Source organism: Gallus gallus, chromosome 5 (assembly GCF_016699485.2).
Source record: "Gallus gallus isolate bGalGal1 chromosome 5, bGalGal1.mat.broiler.GRCg7b, whole genome shotgun sequence".
Classification (NCBI taxonomy): domain Eukaryota; kingdom Metazoa; phylum Chordata; class Aves; order Galliformes; family Phasianidae; genus Gallus; species Gallus gallus.
Window position 1 is genome coordinate 17,828,555 of NC_052536.1, and position 18,489 is coordinate 17,847,043.

General features: G+C 38.2%; 1 long non-coding RNA gene across 1 annotated transcript; it reads left to right on the plus strand.

Moving 5' to 3' along the window:
- The first annotated feature begins 28 nt into the window (after positions 1–28).
- LOC121113264 lies at positions 29–18,489 on the plus strand. The gene is made up of 4 exons (XR_005860403.1): positions 29–71; positions 288–368; positions 11,058–11,200; positions 18,002–18,489. It is a non-coding gene; the product is annotated as an uncharacterized LOC121113264 (long non-coding RNA).

Here is an 18,489-nt window from a genome sequence, read left to right on the forward strand (position 1 = left end):
TTAATATTTAAACTAGGAACTAAGCAAAGGTTCCTCTATTTAACAGTCACTAACCAGCACCTCAGAAAGAAGTAAGCAGCAGTTTTTTGTTATTATTATTTACATAGAACTTTCAAAGATCATAAATATTAACTTACCTTCAATGTCTTTCTGTGAAATTTCATTTTCCATACTGATCCATTAAGGTAAAAATAGAGGTTAGCAATCTTTCTCAAAGGCATGAATTAGTCAATATGAATGGAGACTTCATGAATCCTCTTGTTAATTCTATGTTCCCTCTTACGTAGGTCTGAAGTTTCTGAACTGTTGTTAATGCTACCAGGTGGATGCAAGCTTGGATTCTATCCCTTCTCAACTTCTTGTAAACTGTAAGTCAGTTTTATAAACCGAAATACATGCAAATACTGTGTGATTACTGCCATATTATAGAAACCTACAGTATATAGAAAAATGATAAGAGATATATTTCTTTCTCCTCCTTCTCCTTGTTTTACTGCCAGGGGACAATCGCTTCTTCCCCTGAATCAACCAGGCAGGCCATAGTAGATAGCAGCAAGTCACCGAGCAAGAGCATTATCTGCTGATAGCATCAGTAGTTTCAACTTTGCTTTTCAGTGCAGTGGTTGAGGAATTTGTACATGGTTACAAATCTCAGCCGAGTGGGAAGATAATAACTAATGTAACTAGTCATGTATTAAAATAAGCCAGTCAGATATTTATAGTAATCAATTTGTTGTTAGATGCATGTATGTAACAATGAGAAAGATCAACGTGATGGAATGGTGATACAGGACGTGTAATGACAAAGGGACTAGCACAATAGAAAGGTCTTACAAAGAAAAAGGAAAAGTACTCACCCCTCTCTGAACATCTAGGCTCATAAAGAAACCCCACAAGGGAGAGATCTCCAACCACAGATCCTTCCCCAGTGGCAGTCAGACCTTAAATGGGGTCTAAGAGAGGTGCAGCCAGGCTCCACCCCTTCTGGTCATGTAGCTGACTTGCCTTCACCTGTGCTCCCAGGGCTGACCGGGTCCTTTCCCCAGGTGCTCAATCAGTGGTTCAGGCCATGACTCAACAGTTACCATACGATGTACGTTGCCATTACTGAGCAGCAATTTCCTGAAGTTTGCTAACTTGGTTGCTTTTTAATTATCTGACAATCCTGAGAGAACTGTTTCTAAAGTTAACCTACAAGAGGCTAAAAAACTAGGTGTGAGCTGTCATTGGAATCAGGTCTGTACTGTTAGATTGTATGAATGCTGAGTCCCAATGGGAAGACATGGGGTAGGTCTGTAAATGCCATATGACATAGGAGGTCAAATACAGCATGATTGCTCAGGTTGCACACACATTTGTGTTCCAGGTTGGCTGAGACATGCACATTAGAATTGATCCTTCCTCTCTCTCAGGTAGGATGCTCTAGCCTGGAGATGTTCCAGCCAGTAACAGGCACACATGCAGCCCAGCAAGCAGATTAAAGCTAGTTTAAAGTCAGAAAACCTGAAATTTCTGGAGTCCAGATGGCAAGTTATTAGGATTGGTTGTTTTCACAGATCTGCTCGAAGCATTCTGCAATAGGCAATGAAGCAGAGAGAGCACGAGCTATTTATCTTTGTTAACACATGCTGCTTTAGGCATGTGTAAAGTCCTGTCTAGCTAGAGAGTGTTACCAACAAAATGTGGGTGGCTCATGAGCTGGGCCAAGATGTGGAACTACATCTGCCACTTTGTTCCCAAGCCTCTATAGAGCTCTGGGATCTGAGCAAGTTGCCGAAAGTCTACCCTAAGAGTCCACAGCAAAGAAGCACTTCCCTGTCCTAGGGAAGACCCTTGAACTTGTCAGTCCACTGACAGCTCCAGATTTACAATTGCCAAAGAGACAAATCATTTCAAAATTTCTTTTCTCCACATGCAAGTATCCTGTTTGTTTGTGGGTTTGTCCTTGTGCTACATACTACCAAAATGTAACTCATAAAACATCAATGTTTAGCTAAGTTGCTCATTTAAAACAACATATAAACAAAATGTATCTGGTTCAACATCCAAAGAGTTTGCCATTGATCTTCACACTGTAAGATGCCTAAAGCTTTCTAATCTTAACCATTTTTTTCTGCTTTATATTTTGTGTTAATCGCTGAACAAGAAGTGGCATCTTCAAGTCTTCTAAGTAAATTATTTTGCTTTCCTTTTCTAGTAAGATTATCCAGTAATATAAAAACATTGACATGAAATCATTTTCCTAACAGACAAAAACATAACAAACAAAAAATTAAAACATAGCCATGCTGTGTAACAGGTTTACAAATATCCTGTGACACAGAAAAATTGTAATCACTCAGGCATGAACTGTTGAGTTTGTTTTATCCCTGAACTGTAATTCTAGCAAGGGAAGTTAGCACATGTGAATTATAAAACTTCAAATGTTTGTTCATTTCCTACATACTATTTTAGAGTCTACATACTATTTCTTTAGGTATAAATGCAAAACACTGACACATTCAAGAACTGGGGATAAAAACACTCCACCTATCATCAAACACTTCCTGGAAGGCAAACAAGCCCAAACACTTTTCAACCTTTTCAATTTCTAGAAACTCAGATGTTGAAGTGATACATCAGGCTGTTGTCCCAGTGTAAGTTTATGTAAATATTCCTAAAATCAAGAGGATTCTTTATAAAGACATTGCTGGTGATGTAGCCTGATTTACAAAGGCAGTGAACACGCAAGACCTGCCTTTGGCTTCACAAACAGCTGTAGATGTTCATCATGTCACCCAGTCAAGCCATTAGCCTTTCAGCATTCTAGTATTTAAGATCGTTTAGATAGATTTACCCAGAGGAAATGACTGTAGCTACTAATTTATGTTCATTTCCTCACACGTAGAGTGAACACGTGAAAGTCAAGTCATTTTTGCTGTCATACATTCAAAGATAAGTACATTGTGGTTTTGCTATCCCGAGCTCTTCATGCCTTGTCAGCTCTCTCTCCACACTGGAAGACCACCAGTTAATGGATTTAACCTTTGCATCTCTGAAAAATAATGGATAAGCATGTCAAAGATAAGTTACACCAAAGTCATACGTCTCTTTCTCCTCCACTTAATTTCATAGTCTAATCTCCTTCACAATTGCTTTACTTAGTTTCACTGAAAGTACAGTTACTCAAGCAAGTGGAAAGCAGTTCAAAAGGGTAAAGTTGCAGCTGGTCCTGAAGCTCATTCTGAAGTTCAGCTCCCACACGTGCAAATGGCACAACAGCACTAACCAGGCCCTGCAGATACCTTGACTCGAGCAACATTTTAAGACAACAGAACAGGTAATAAAATTTTGTCAAAGTAGTAGGTAAGGACTGAAAAAAGTTACTTCATGTTGAAATAATCTAAATGTAAAAAACAACTTTAAAAGAGAGAGAGAGAAGTTACCCACAGGATGGCATTTTTTTCATTTTCTGCAAATAGTTACTTTTGCATGTTAAGAATCATATGAGTACTTGTAGGTAATATGACAGTGTCTGAACATAAACAGAAATCTGCCTTCCCAAACGCTGCATCTGTGTCCACCAGCTACACAATTTAAGCTTCACTTCTGTTTCCAGGAAATCACCTAAGGCAAGCTGGAAAAAAACCTAATTCTGTCTGAACTGTAGAGAATGGGAAACCAAAAGATGCAGAAATTCAGGAAGTCAAAACAAGAAATTCCTAGTAATTCTCTTTTCCATTACACTTAAACTCTTATAGCCATCTCATATGGATTCAAACAAGAAATCTTCTGAAATACATGCCAGGACAACTTTGTCAATTATTTCTATAGATTCAACTGTAGAAATTCTTAAGCGGGAGGAATATTTTATGCACCACACTCTGGGAAATACTGGAGATTTTCACATATAACAAGCTAATTTCTGAAGTATGAAACAGAAATCCAGCCATCAGGGGCTCCCATCTGTCTTTGAAAGCGATAAATAATTCTCCAAGCTGAACATAAATTGAAAGCATCAGCCACAGAGAGCAATAGTTTGACGCTGCAAACCACTGTAGTGTGGATGTTTTAAAAGTTTAGTAGGTCCTTCATGAGATCAATAGATTTATTCAGTTTTCTATATAGTAATATTTATCTTTTTTATCTTTTATTCCATATACTTGGAAGTGCTAACAAGGATGCTAACAGTAAATTTGAAAAACTGACCACAGTGTTTACTAAGGTATTCTCCTAAGGCTCTCTTCAGGATACCTTTGACTGCAGTGTGGTATGTGTGAATGAATCCTCAGAGCCAGCACAACGTCCTAGTGTTTTTGAACATAACGATTTTCAGCAAGTGTTTTGAAAGCAGTGCTAGTTCCTAAATCCATTTATTGTTTACTAAAAGAAATGGACTTTGGTAAAGAGAAGGCAGAAGCCTGAATGACACCATAGCTTCTGTAGGACCTGTTAAAAGTAACGTTTCCAAAACAGGGAATGAACTATTTTCTGCTAAATTTCTCAGCTCTTAACATCTCTTTTCTTCTCTCCCTATCAGTAATAGTTGTTATCTGAAACACAGCCCAGCAGGTGATCAATTCAGGCAATGTAATATTTCTGTGCGCACATACACTGGATAGTGTAATGGTCCCTGTGAAGTCAGTGAAATGTTTGCCACAGACTTCAGTGAAAAGAGAATGTCACCGTTCATTTCTTCAAAATCAAAATTAAGACCTAAGTCTTTTAAGAAAGCTACTTCACACTTGTACAGTTATTGCTAAATAAAGAAATTTAACCAACTTAAATCACATTATGCAAAATGCTCACATGATGCACTCGTCTTCTAAGGTGAAAAAGAATCAGAGGGCACTGAGAGTACAGATGATATTAAAACTAAAATCATAGTGGGGACTGCTGTAGCTCTCATTTTACATTACAGCAAAGTAAAGCATAAGAGTTTTTACAGAAGAACAAAAAAATAAACTAACTGACCTCTGAACACTAAACCCATAATGCCAAAGACAGATTGCTGCTATAACAACTTTATCAAAACAAAACCAAAAACAAACATATAAAAAACTACTGTTTGGTCCTTTCTCACAACTTTCTTAGTGATAAATGGAAACATTTGGATGTTCAGGTTATTTGGGGATAACTTGGATATTTCCTGGGTGTATACTCTTCCAACATCACCTGGTATGGTATGTTTTAACATTCTTTTCACTCATGCAGTCTGAATGGCAGCTCTATACAACAGAAAAGAAGTCCAAACTCCAGCTCGTGGTAGTGACAACACGTATGTTTCATCACTAGTAATGATGTGATCCAGGAAACAATCATCTTCAGCCTCATATTGGTTCATGAGGTCCTGACAAACCTGTATTCAGTGTTTTTTCTGTTCCTATGTGAGCACTCATGGGACCCACATGGCACGAGTTTTGTGATAGTCCAATATTGCCATCGCTGTTTCCAATGCATTGAAGATAATATTCAGCTCTGTACACCATTCCCTGGTTATAATCTGCTGATTTGCACAGATGAGTTGATCAAGATGCTCTTCATTTCATGGTATGAGAGCTGTTCATGGCCATCCGAAACACGACTTCTCTTCTACATCACTGTTACCACTGCTGAAATGCACCACCCACCACCTCACTGTGGTGAGGCTCACATCCACTGTTCGGTCTTCGGTTTAGCAAGTATCAGTGAATATCAATGATTGCCAATTTTTTCACATGGAGGAATTAAATGACACACTGCACTTCCATGTCAGATGCGACTATGCCAGAATGTCCCTCTGCTACTGTTGGTCACGCAGCAACAAAATGTAATGAAATATTGTTAGGAAGATTCAGCCTCTACTACAATAACACCAACATCTGCCTCTGATGTCATAGGCCAACACAGTGAAATAGGAGGCATTACTTTCAGAGTAGCCTTCATATTTTCAAATGCAGACAATAAAACTATAATAAGCAAATTAAGATATTTATTACAGTGCGTATTTTCCTAAGACGACAGGCAAAAATTCTATTTATGAGTGGAAAATGAAGCTTTTCCTAAGTTAAAAGTGATGGAAATGTATTTCACTTCATTTGATGCACAGCACCTTTTCTACATTAAAAAAAAAGTCTCCATTATGGTGATTTCTATTTTCAGATTTATTTTCTTATTTTTAATATAAAAAAATTAAGTGTTGCTAATTCAGTATTTAAATCAAATTGTAACTACTAGAATGTCAGTGACAAGGTAAATGATTACTGTGTTTGTTTCAGGGATAGAGTAATGCATGAAGTTTAATTTTCAATTTATTGTAGCAGATTACCGTAATGACTGGAAATACATTCCTTTTGTCACAAGGCTGTCTGAGGACAAACCAATCCTCACCTAATTTAGAGGATGAAGTAATCCTTAGCTAATTTAGAGCAGTATAACATTTAAAGCCTCGCATGGAAATGGATCTATATAACATAAATCCTTAGAGTTAGTGATGCAGCCAGTTCTCAGCAGGTTTTTTCTTTTTTTTTTTTTTTTTTTTTTAATTTAGCAAAAAACCATGATTTTTTACAAATCAGAAGGTGGTTTTCTCCTACCTGGTATACAATTTACATGCTTTCACATTATTTGGCTTCCAATTTTTAGGAGCCATAGCTTGCCAGGCTTTCAAAGCTATTGAGATCTGCAAGACTATCCACTTTCAAAGTATTTCTACATTTAGTAAGATCATACTGAACTTTCTGATCACAAAGGATCATCCTAGTCCAACATCCATTTACTTGCGGATTAAAAAAAAAAATAGAAAAGAAATAGAAGAAGTTATGCCTTTTCCGTAGCAATGTTTCTAATTAAAAAGAAATGTTCACAGGGCTTAAAGCTTTTGCTTTTCTACTACATGCACACAGTGGCTATGACATGAAACTAGCATAGGTTCATTTGAATTGCTTTATACCAGCTATGAGCTTGTCACTTAGCATTTTCAAAGCATAATTATCATTGCTGAAAATCCCATTGTACTGGAAATAAGATGGAGTGATCCAATGGTGGAACACCCCCAGTGGAGTTAGTTCTGGGAAACAAAATTCTGGCTGCAGGGAATTACAGAAAAGGTGCTGTAGTCTCTGTTTCCTGCTCCATTAGGGAGTGTGAATGGGAAACATGTTTCATTAACAAACATAATATCCCATTTGGCAACATTCAGTTTGATTGATAGAATTTACAACGTACTTAATGCCATTTCGTAAATACATAACTGTAGTGCTACATTTTCCCAGAGACATTTGCAGAAATTAAAGAACCTCCCGCTTGACTTCACGGGCAACGTGATCTAAAAGCAGAAAGGAAGCATGAAAGAGTAAAACAATGTAGTTTTACTCTCATGGTTGTTTCAGCTATAAAACATACATAAACCTTTTGCAAGCTCATACACTTTTCATGGCTCTCACAAAAATCAGTCAGTTATACATAATATTTGCTATACCATAACAGTCAAGGGATGGAACAGGCTGCTTTCCGTCTCTTTAACAGTGCATTTGATCACCTAAGGAATCCCAGCTCAGGAAGAAAACGGTCTCAAGCTGTGAATGCAACCATTTTACATAATGCTGACTGGGAGAAAGGTCTTTGCTTGGCTCATCACAAATTGCATAAGCCCTAGAATCATCTAGGCTGGAAAAGAACTTCAAGAACATTGAGCCCAACCATCAACCTGACCCATGTGAGAGAGCTCGGTTCTATCCAGCTTTTATGCATAAACCCTAGTTATTCTCTTTGGCCCTTTAGATTTCACTGGTGGCCATATGCTTCTTTTTTTCCTCGGTAACTCCTGGAGCTCAGTTGAACTTTGGCATGTCCCAGTCTCGTGCTTGAATGGTTGTAGGACAGCTGAGAGGAGGTCTCCACTGATGGCCTCCCTGGAGATGAGGAAAGACCATGAGCCCTGGGCACTAGGGGACCAAGGCAACAAGGGTGGATCTGCACATTCCCACATGTCACACAGAGCAACCAACAGTACCTAAAAATGTATGTGTTTTAAAAGTTGTCCTTTACTGTCAACTCTTCATGTAAATTACTAGTGCTCTGAGGTCACCCTGTCTGAATAGCATTTGCTTTCTCATTTGCTGATGCAATATGGAAAATGGAACTTGCTTTTTCCAGAACTCACAAATGCATTGGCAGTCAGATGTGCACTGCAATACGTGCTCTGCTAAACCAGAAGAGAGCTTGCTTACCTGGATGAGAAACAAAGCAAACTCTTGCTTCTTTGATTTCTCTGTCTGTTGACAAACCACATCTTGGGGAAACAGTTTGAAGAGGATCAGCTGATGTCAAGAAGCACAGAACTACGTCAGCTCTCGAAGAGATCTGAGGGGAGAGCAGAAGGCCTATACAAGCTCCTCACCTGCTGAAGGAATTGGTCACGAGGGGAAGGAAAACAAACAGCTTCCTGAAGAGAGAACAGAAAATTCAGATGGCACATTTATAAATTAATCCAAGTGTCACTATTGGAAAGACAGGTGATTTCCAGTGCAGCTTCACCTCTGAGCCTATATATTTCTTGCTATCAAGCTCATCCACGCTGAAATCACAGCTTTGCCTCTAACTCAGGTGCAGCAGATAGGCCATCCCTGTCATAGGGTCTTTCCTCTCCTGGCATGAAATCTGATGTGATGTTAGTAAGAAAAAAAAAAATCCCCCAAACTGCTACTGAAATAAAAAGCAGCTGTGAATCCACCACATTTAATGATAATAATAATTTTTAAAAAAGAAAAAAAAGAAGAAGAAGAAGAAGTGTGGGGTGAAGGGATAGAGATGGGAGCACTGATCATGTATATAGGCTGCTTGGAGGAAATACGCAGTGTCTTGAACAAACAGATGAGTGGGCTGGTCTAGTACTAAACTTAGATCAGATAATGTGACGAAGAGCTGCTGACTCTCACCACACATCTGTAATATCTGATAAAGACTAGCCTCCACCTCTGCAAAGCCAGCCTTAGGCACATATCATGTAGACACATGGGGCCCAAGCTCTGTTTTCTGTGTGTTTTCTTACCCTGCACCAAATTCTTACCTTGTCCCAAAGCAGGCAGAAATATTCTACCAGCTTCCCCATGGGTATCTGATGTTATTACCTCTGTTTTCCCTTCACCTTGGTATGCATAAACTACCTTATTGCTTGATGTTATGAACTGTAAGCTTAAAGCAAATAAGATACTCTAAACTCCAACACTCAGTTATCCTTTAAGGGAATACAATTTCTATTTGAGTACCCAGCTATGTCACAATCACAGCTGAAGAACAGTGCCTCAGTAAGAGTTGCCTAAATATTTAATAAGAGTCATGGCATTAGCAGTAAGCAGCCACAAGCTGAGACAGCACAACTATGTTTCTGAGCAGCTTCTGCAGGTGAATGGTTCGCTGCCATATGCACATAAAACAATATATCACATGAAAATTGGATGTAAAGTTCAAAATCAATTGTCACAGATACTCTTATTTTCAAATCAGGACAGTCTGGTTACATTTACATGATTATTAAGTATGCTTTGTGGAAAGATCTGAGCAATAACTTTTGGTAAATCAGTGTTCATGAAAAATCATTTAAAAGTCAAATGTATGAACATAGTTTCAAAACAATGGAAAATGCATCAATGCAAATATTTGAACAAAGAATTCATCTGTTTTTCTCCAATCAAGAAATAAGAATAGCATACTATTTATCTGGCCAAATGTATTCAAATAATAGGGTAAATTTTGAATATTCATGGATAGTCGTAGCATGAATAATCCTCATGAAACAAAAAATGAGGGAATCTGTTTCAGAGGAGTTCTGCAAATTAAAGGAACAAGAAAACTCACCAGGGAGAAACTGTCTGCCCTGCTGTAACTATCACACTGTCAGCACTTCCAGAACTGCAGCTTCCTATAGCATAAAGTGATTTTGATTTAGCATTTTCCAAATAATTTAACAACTGACTGCCATTGTCCTTATTTCAGATGTCCAATTAAGTAAAATTTCCCTCTTCTTCTTTCCCCTTCCCTAATAATCTCTATCTGAATTACATTCAAATTACATTATATTTATAGTATAATGTACTTATAAGTAAGTATGAAAGTATACATTCATAATATGAGTATCCTTTGTATGCAGAATCCCCTTAACAGCTCTCAACTCTTCGAACATTACAACAAATTGCCTAAAAGTGAGTGCAAATTAGGGATTTGGTTTTCCATCACAAAACTAAAAACAAGAATTTAAAAATACTGACTTTGGTATTTTCATGGCTTTCCTTTATGGCAGTCTTTCTAGTAAGCATCCTTCAGAATCAGTTCTTGTTTATCTGTGGTTGACTGTGGAAGACAAATTTGTCTGTAGTTCGTACATGATAGGAGAAAATTAGGATGAAAGTATGAGAAAACCTTGTCTTCCTATTTAAAGGTAAAACTGAGCAGTATCTGAGCTACCTACTCCAGACAATTATACAAACAGTACACACTCTTGAACTAGAAATTCAGTGGAGAAAATGTATACTGGAAAGGAAGACTGAGAAGACTGAGACTGAAGGGCATTTAAAGAGAAACATCCTCTTTTAGCAAAAACAACACAGAAGAACCTGAAAGGATCTGGGAATGATAAAAAGCATGTATTTATAAGATGGCTTCCTTGGGGAGTGCATCTTTTTTAACACGAGTAGGTCACGGGGGATAGAATGAGATCTCTTGAAAAGCATCATTTAGAGAGTCAAATACAGACATCAGGTCTCTCTGAACTAGAGGCTGTCTCTTCAGACTGGCTCACAAAAAAGCCTTCTCTGAAAGTTTGTGACTTTTCTTGATCACTTAGCTAACCTGGACAATATGTATATTCTTTAATTTTTAGACTATGAATATTTTCTTCATTTGGGTTATGCTTTTTCACTCATCTTTGTGTTGTTACCTATTGCAGATATTTGGGAACTGCTTAAAAATATGTTCTAATCTATTCCAAGGAGATAGAAGATTAAGTTGATTTAGCCATTAAAGAAAAAAGAAGTTCCATTGTTACTTTCCAGACTGATCCTAAGGAGTTTAACTGACTTTCATATCCTTATATTCCTCAGCTGAAATCTGTAAAGGAGGTCATGAAGAAAGGATATCTGGAGTCAACTTGGCTCACACATCCTAGTCCAGAAGAGGCACTGATTCAGCTGGATGGGACACAGCACTCATTGCTGGAGGCTCTGAAGTTTCCAAAGAGATTAAGGTCGAGAAAGTATATAAATGGTGTGAAATCCACTCAAAAAATACTCTCCTATCTCTTCTGCTGCTTGTGCTTTCAGAGTTCCTCAAGGCAACTGGCAGTACAGACTCCCTGTAGCAGTACACTTCTGCCCCACTTTCTACAAAATGCCTCATTTATTTCAGCTAATCTGCTGCCCCAGTTTCTAGTCTCATGAACAAAGTTATATCCTCCACATGTGTGTGCATACACATATGAAAACTAAAAAGTAAATGTAAGTGAATTTGCTAGAAGGAAAAAGACTTCTAGCTTCATCCATCAAATATTCAGATGACTTAACTGTAGACAGTGAAAAGAAGCTCTGATGCAGTGTGGGACAAATATTTCCATCCCTAGAGACTGTCAAAATAGATGACAAAATAGAAGAGACCTAACAAGAGAAAGCAGAAGCAAAAATTCTTTTCCAAGTCCTTTTCTAACATTTCCCTTCTCACCACTTGCATCTTTGCTTTCCTGTGTTATTTTAAGATTCATGCCTTTTCAAATTTTCTGCCAAGTGTGATGCACACCTGTGGAGCAGGAGAACAAGATAATGACAGGAATGCACTTACTGATAGAGGGTCTGCCTCAGCTTGCAAACTCCAAGACATTCACAGACTATGAAGACACTAGGTTGAGCCCACTGTGACAAACTCAGAGCAATTAATGTCATGCTGCCCTCATTGTCTTCTAGCTATTCAACTTCCATACCATTTCCCTGCTTTAATTTGTATCCAAGAAAACCTTTCTGCATCAATAGGGACCTAAATCAACCATGAACTGCTCTACAAAAGCCACCGAAGTTTCTCACTTGCACTCTTCCCAAGGCCTCTCTAAAATCAGGAGAATTGCAATTACCATTAAAAATTATGCTATAATTCTATAAGAATCTGATGAGAGAGATCATTGGATTTCCAGGTGGATTTTTCCTTTGTTATGTACTGTACTCATCCAAGTCAAATATAACAGAGAAGTATACTAAATCCAAAAACTGTAGAATCAAAATACTTCCCAAAGAGTATTCCTTGTTTATGTGGTACAAAATCTGAAGCATATACCATGAAGTCATTTACTAAATCACAGAATTGTATTTATGTATACAATTTTACAAATTTGTCAAGGTGCACAAAACTATTCAAATTCTACAATTTAACTTGTGTTAAAAAGATGCAGCATCTATTATCTTTAAAATAGACATTAAATTCCTGTTATCATTCCATATAAGTTCAAATCCTATCTCAGCTTCATCAACACTGTCTGTTCAGTAAATCACGTGGAAAAGTTATCAGATGGTTTTATTGTTAGAAGGCTCAGAATATCGTTTTGCCAATTTCTTTTCTTTTTAGGAACAGCTGCATTTCTTAATGTTAAATATTATATCTTAATGTTAAATATTGAGTAATTTTTTTTTCTTTACAAAATCACAGTTGAAAAGGTTAGGATTTTTTCCCTACTGACAGCAAAATTGTTATTTGCTGTCATGAAAAAAAGCATTAAAGCAGCCAACAAGAACGTTCTAATTCTTACGTCCCCATTTCTCAAAATATCAAGATGAAGTTATGTGCCTTGTTGTCCCAGATTGCCTGTCGGTAGATTGCAGGGCACAATGGATCATTTCATGGTAACCCAGAAATACAGAGCTCTGTTCTACCCTTGGTCATATACCCATTACTGATAGCAGGGCCGTATGTGGCAGAAAGCAGTTAGGGCCAGGTGCCAGAGATTCCCTTTCAGGAAGGCTCTTGTATGTCACCTTGAAATGTAGGATGCCACACTGAATGTTCAGATTGATTAAGAAATCTCATAGCATTCTCAGATAATAATAAAACCTCTGTGCTTCTTAGAAAATGGATTTGCTGTCCATCTGACAGGTGATAGCCAACAGAGATGACCGAGTACATTGTGACAGCTGGGAAATAGATACAAGCAGTCACTGGGCTGTTCCTCGTGGCCCATGCCAGCAGATAAGCACCAAAGGTGTTGACAATTACAAACAACCTAACACTTCTCTGTATATGCCATCCATTCTGAAACAAACCTGAATAGGCTTTATGTGCTTTGTGGGGACTCTTGGAATGGCTCACCATGTTCGCTAATTAAGGTTCTCCTCTTTTACATCATCCAGGTGTGGGGCAGATGTGGGATGCTGGCCACTTCTAGGCAGGAGTAGAAGGAAGGTCAGAGGGAGCCCTGCTCAGCCAGGCGCTACTTCCCCACACAGCATCTTTGGAAGGAGGTGAGGCCTGGTGACCAAGCACCAGGTTTTTGATAGAAAGATAGAAATAAGATTCAAGCTGGATGTTTTCTTCAGGCTTGAGTCTTGAGGACAAAGTCACAGGCTCTGAGAGAAAGCATAATTCACTTATTAGATACAACACCTTGAAAAAATCTGCTACAAATATCCAACTCTGCTGAGTTTGTGACACTTGTAAAGCTTGACAAGTTGCACACTTTTAGGATTTTAAAGGGAATAAGAATCAAAGCAAAAAGAAAATTCTTTGTGCAACTTAGAAATCTTTATTGTCTTGGGCTATGTCTGCCAGCACCAGCAGGATCCCTGCACTAACCACCCTCCCCAGAAAACAAACATATAAACAGACACTTTTTAGAGCAGACAAAATCACTCCACAGGACTTTCCAGCCCAACCACCAAATGTGTTTTTAACGGTTTTGGAGGGTCCAGCTGATTATCCCTAGCTGCTGCTGTCCCTCCTGCTGCCACTTCTCTTCAGCACTGTTCCAAGTGAGATGTTCCTCCATCCGGCCGCACAGCCTAATTGCTGGCGTGTGGCTCTGGAGACCCCTTTTCCATCTGTACAAAGCATTTTTACACTCCTGTGCTGGAGTGTATTTGGTTCTACTCTGATTTCCTCAAAGCTTGTTTCAATGCTTAACTTCACTGCTGCAAGGACGCTTGCTGATTTTGATGTTCCTTCTTATACAAACACATAAACATTTGCTTGTCTGTTTGCTTCTATTCCCTATTTATGTAATGGAACTCTACTTCTCTCACTCAATAAGTATTCACAAAACAAATTCACACACGATGGTGAGTAGCTGAAGCACCACAGTGATGGTATGACTACCATAGCTAGCCTGATTCTCCATTGTTATTAATGTGCCAAATGAACAGTTTATCAGAGATTATTTCATACAATTTAAAGAACGGAAATGAGAGACCACTGGCAGCATTAAATGAAAACATGAACATAATGCACAGGAACACACACTTTTAAAAAGTGCTTCTCAGTGGCTGTGATAGACAACAGGAAGAGGCTGCAAATAGGTTTAAACAACTGAAGCTGTTGTCACTCAGATCTGATTAAAACAACCCAGTGTTTTAAATACCATTCACATATTAAGTAGCAGGTGTGAGTTTCTGCTTCTTATTAGAAAAAAATAATAAAACACTGGAAGAACAGCTGCTTTCTGTGAATTTAGCTTTGGGAGCCAGAGCGCTCCAATTTCAATCTGCATTCTGGGACAGGTAGCACAGAGCAATTAATCACTAAGGCTCTCTCAGATAGTCTCACCTTCTTTTGTCTTTGAACGGCATGATACAAAATAAAAATGGGTCATCAATGCATTAGGAAGAGGCTATGATATCATATCCTTGAAGAGACATTGTATGTGCAGCACTCACACAAGAAAAGCAATCCTTTGTCACGGCAAGAGCACATAATCTGAGGCAGGGAAGGTGTTTATTTGTTTTTACGAGTAGCACTAAAATGCTTTTTATAGCAAGGATATTGATAGCTTTCAGCTCTGTAGCTCCCAGTTTGAAATGAGAAGGGTGTAGCACAGAGCACAGGGACAGGTGAACTCACTGTTTACCCAAGATGCCTATTGGCATTCAAAACCATGAGAAATGAGATGGTGTTGGCAATAAGTGTTTGGGCCAAACAGGTAAGATAGATGAAAATTGAATCAAATTATCATAGCATGTATAAAGCATCCTATCAGATGTATCCTTCACTTCATTGTTCATAAAGACTGCAAAGAGGGGCTGCACACAAATCAAAGGGGGAAGAGAAGAAAACAACTGATAATTCAAGTCTCTGATTAGTCAGAAATCAGCCAAGTGTTACTGCTTCAATAGCAACAATGGATTCTTTGGGACTGACAAAATAACTCAGAAGCTATGTACAAAGTTGGAGGAATCCTGGATTACTTCTGTCATGAATATCCAGAAAAAAAAAATTACTATAAGGTTCTACAAGCATGATTTGAATAATGAGAACAGCAGAAAATAGTAGGCATGGAACATTTAGCCAAGCATACCTAAATTGTGAGCAGTCAGCACGCATTTAGCAGCAAAGAAAGATCGCCTAATCCATCTCGTGCTGCCTCACTGAAGGAGCAGCAGTAACCAAAAAGATTTTACAGGAAGAGAATCTGTGCATATAGTTACAGAGGCCTGCAGGAAACAGTTCTGACAGAATAGCCAGCAGTAAGTTAAACACGAGTAAGGGATCCACCACAACAATCAACATTCAGCCAACGCAGTGCTACAGTGGAAGAGAAATAGTAAAGAACAAGAGCAAATTAAGAGAGATCTTACATTACAGGCTGACAAGGGAGTAAAGACAAGGTGCTGCTGTAGTGCTCCCAGGAAAACACTTGGGAATGCGTGGGAGCAAGAATTCTGAGGGAGGTGATGCTTTGTGTTTAATCAAGAACATGTCACTGCAAAATACATCCATAATGCCATGAAACCCATTATGCAACTACCTTTCCCCACACTTACAAAAAGGGAATAGAAAAGTTGTGAGCATATGGCATTTGAAGTCTTAAATTGCAAGGCCGAAAGAGGCTGTCATGAATTATTGAGACTTTACACATACCAAAGGACCTTACCCAGTAATTTCCAGCTGGACAAGCCCATATATCTAGGAAAAATACATGGCCTCAATTTAAATACTTCAACAAATTCATTACATTCATAGGTTTATTGTTCCAATAGTTAATTACTTTCAGTGAATCATAAATATACTCTGACTTGGTCTGCCTTCAGTTTACAAACTCTGTTTTTTGTTGCCTGTTCATTAGATTTCATAGCACTTTCGCGATCCTCCCCCTGGAGTTTACCCTAAGCTACATTCTACTGAAATAGGTTGAACTTATTTTCTCATTATCACGATTTTGAGACTCCAGACCATTTTTTGAATCTTTTTTCCTATTCTTTCCAAATTTCTAAGCAACACAGACACCCCTTGTCCTCTTGAACTGGGAACTGTTTTTCTGGTTAATGCCTAAACAGCACACAGCGACAAATCTTTAAAAATGTTAAAAAAAAAAGCAACATAGCAAGCAATTGCAGCTAGCACTGTATCTTAATATGGAACTCAAAGTCACATGTGAATTTCTGAGAATGACTATATTCTGGCTTCTGGTGGAATTAACTCTTATTCAGTTACTCCTAATTTTTAGTTTTAGTTAGCCGAGAATCTGGGCCAACTACACGGTTCCAGTTAGAGGAGAAAAAAAAAGTGGACACCACAAGGTTCAAAAGAGGACAGCTGAGATTAGCCTGAATGACCCTAAATGATAAGTGAAAGAAGGTTAAACACAGTATGGAAAGGAGATTAACAAAAGATCTCACCGGTACATAAAATACCTTAAGGGAGTTGTAAGAATACATTTTAGTAGTCTAGCAATTTAACAGAGGAATATGCCAGCTCAACTAATTAATTAATGACTGTATTAACAAAGATGAAATGCTCTACATAAAAGTGCTGTGTTGTATTACAAGAAAGCAAGAAGCAGCAGACAAATTTATAGATTTATTAATGCAGAAGTTTAACAAAATGACCAGGAGGATTATAAGGTTGCCATAACACAGACATGGTGGCAGAGGAGAAAAGGGACAGAGATGCACCAGCCACATCCTCTGCACACGGGCAGGTGAGACCACAGACCTTGGAGAGAATGGGCTGGAGACCTCCTACGGTCCCATCTAATATGAAGAAGTCTGTGATACTTTGATATAAAAGAAGGTTTTTCAGCATAAATAATAGAGAAATAAATACAAATAATGGAGAAGCTGTGGTTCCTGATATATCAGCTAGGAAACCATTACAGTAATTTACCAAATTATAATATATGTATACCAAAACGTGCAACAAATAATGTGAGATACTTTTGCCTAAAGAAACTCAACCATTATAATTTGTGAGATGTACTGGACTGGACCTTAATAACTCTCATGAAGCTTATTAATGCAGATGTATTTTTCAAGCAAGAGGATGATTTATTTCAAACAAGATATAAATCTGCTGAAAAAGCCTTTTTCTTTGATTTGAAGAGATGAACACTATTTTTGAATGAAATCGAGCTTTAAGAAATATTTACATCCATCTCTCTTTTCTTCCTCCTTTGTGAAATAAACAACTTGAAAAGTGGTTTCCTCTCAGCTACTGAAATTCAGCATATTGCTCATAAAGAGCTATTTTACTAACCAGCTTCTCTGGTTATTAGCTAGAACTCATTAGATGTTCTAGTAATTATAACGTAACAGTGTCTACATCTTGCTGCATTTATCCCCTTTTAAAACAAGTTGAAACTGCTACCTACTTACATTTAGACTAGAATTGTTTGTTTTGAATTATTTGTTATGTGTTTATTGATTCCACAGGCACATGGGAAAGCAATGTATATTAGATACTGTATTTCGTGTGGGCTTTTTACTGTCTTCTCTAAAAAATTTGAGTTTGTGGAGCTTAGTATCCTCCAGATAGCAGCTGTCTGAAAACAAAGCTTAGAAAGTTTTGCTTTTGGTTTGCACAGATAACTTTGATGACATTTCTGGAGGATGAAGAGCAGCAATGATAACTGAGACTATACGTGTGAGTGCCATTCAAAAGGGCTTAGGAAATATCAGTCACACCCTGAGGGTACATCTAATCTGGACTGCACTCCCTGCTCCTAGTCAATACACATTTCATCATGTCATCCAAGCTGATTGCCAAGAATCCTTCCTACTGAATCATATATTTCTGAGCTGCCATCACTCCAAACTGCATGGCTGCCATGTTCACATCTACTGGTGTCAGCACTGCAAAAGGAGATGAGAAAGATCCTTATCCCCATTTGACAACCCTCTCCTGGACCAGAACAGAAGCACATGGATCCTATCCCTCCTTCTTCCCTCCTTTAGCAAAGTCGGACATAACTGGAGCAGAAGCTTCAACAGACATAGCAGCAGACTCCTGTTCAAGTGCTCTGAAGAAAGGGTAAGGAAAGTGAGAGTTCATGTGGTAAAATAACAAAACAAA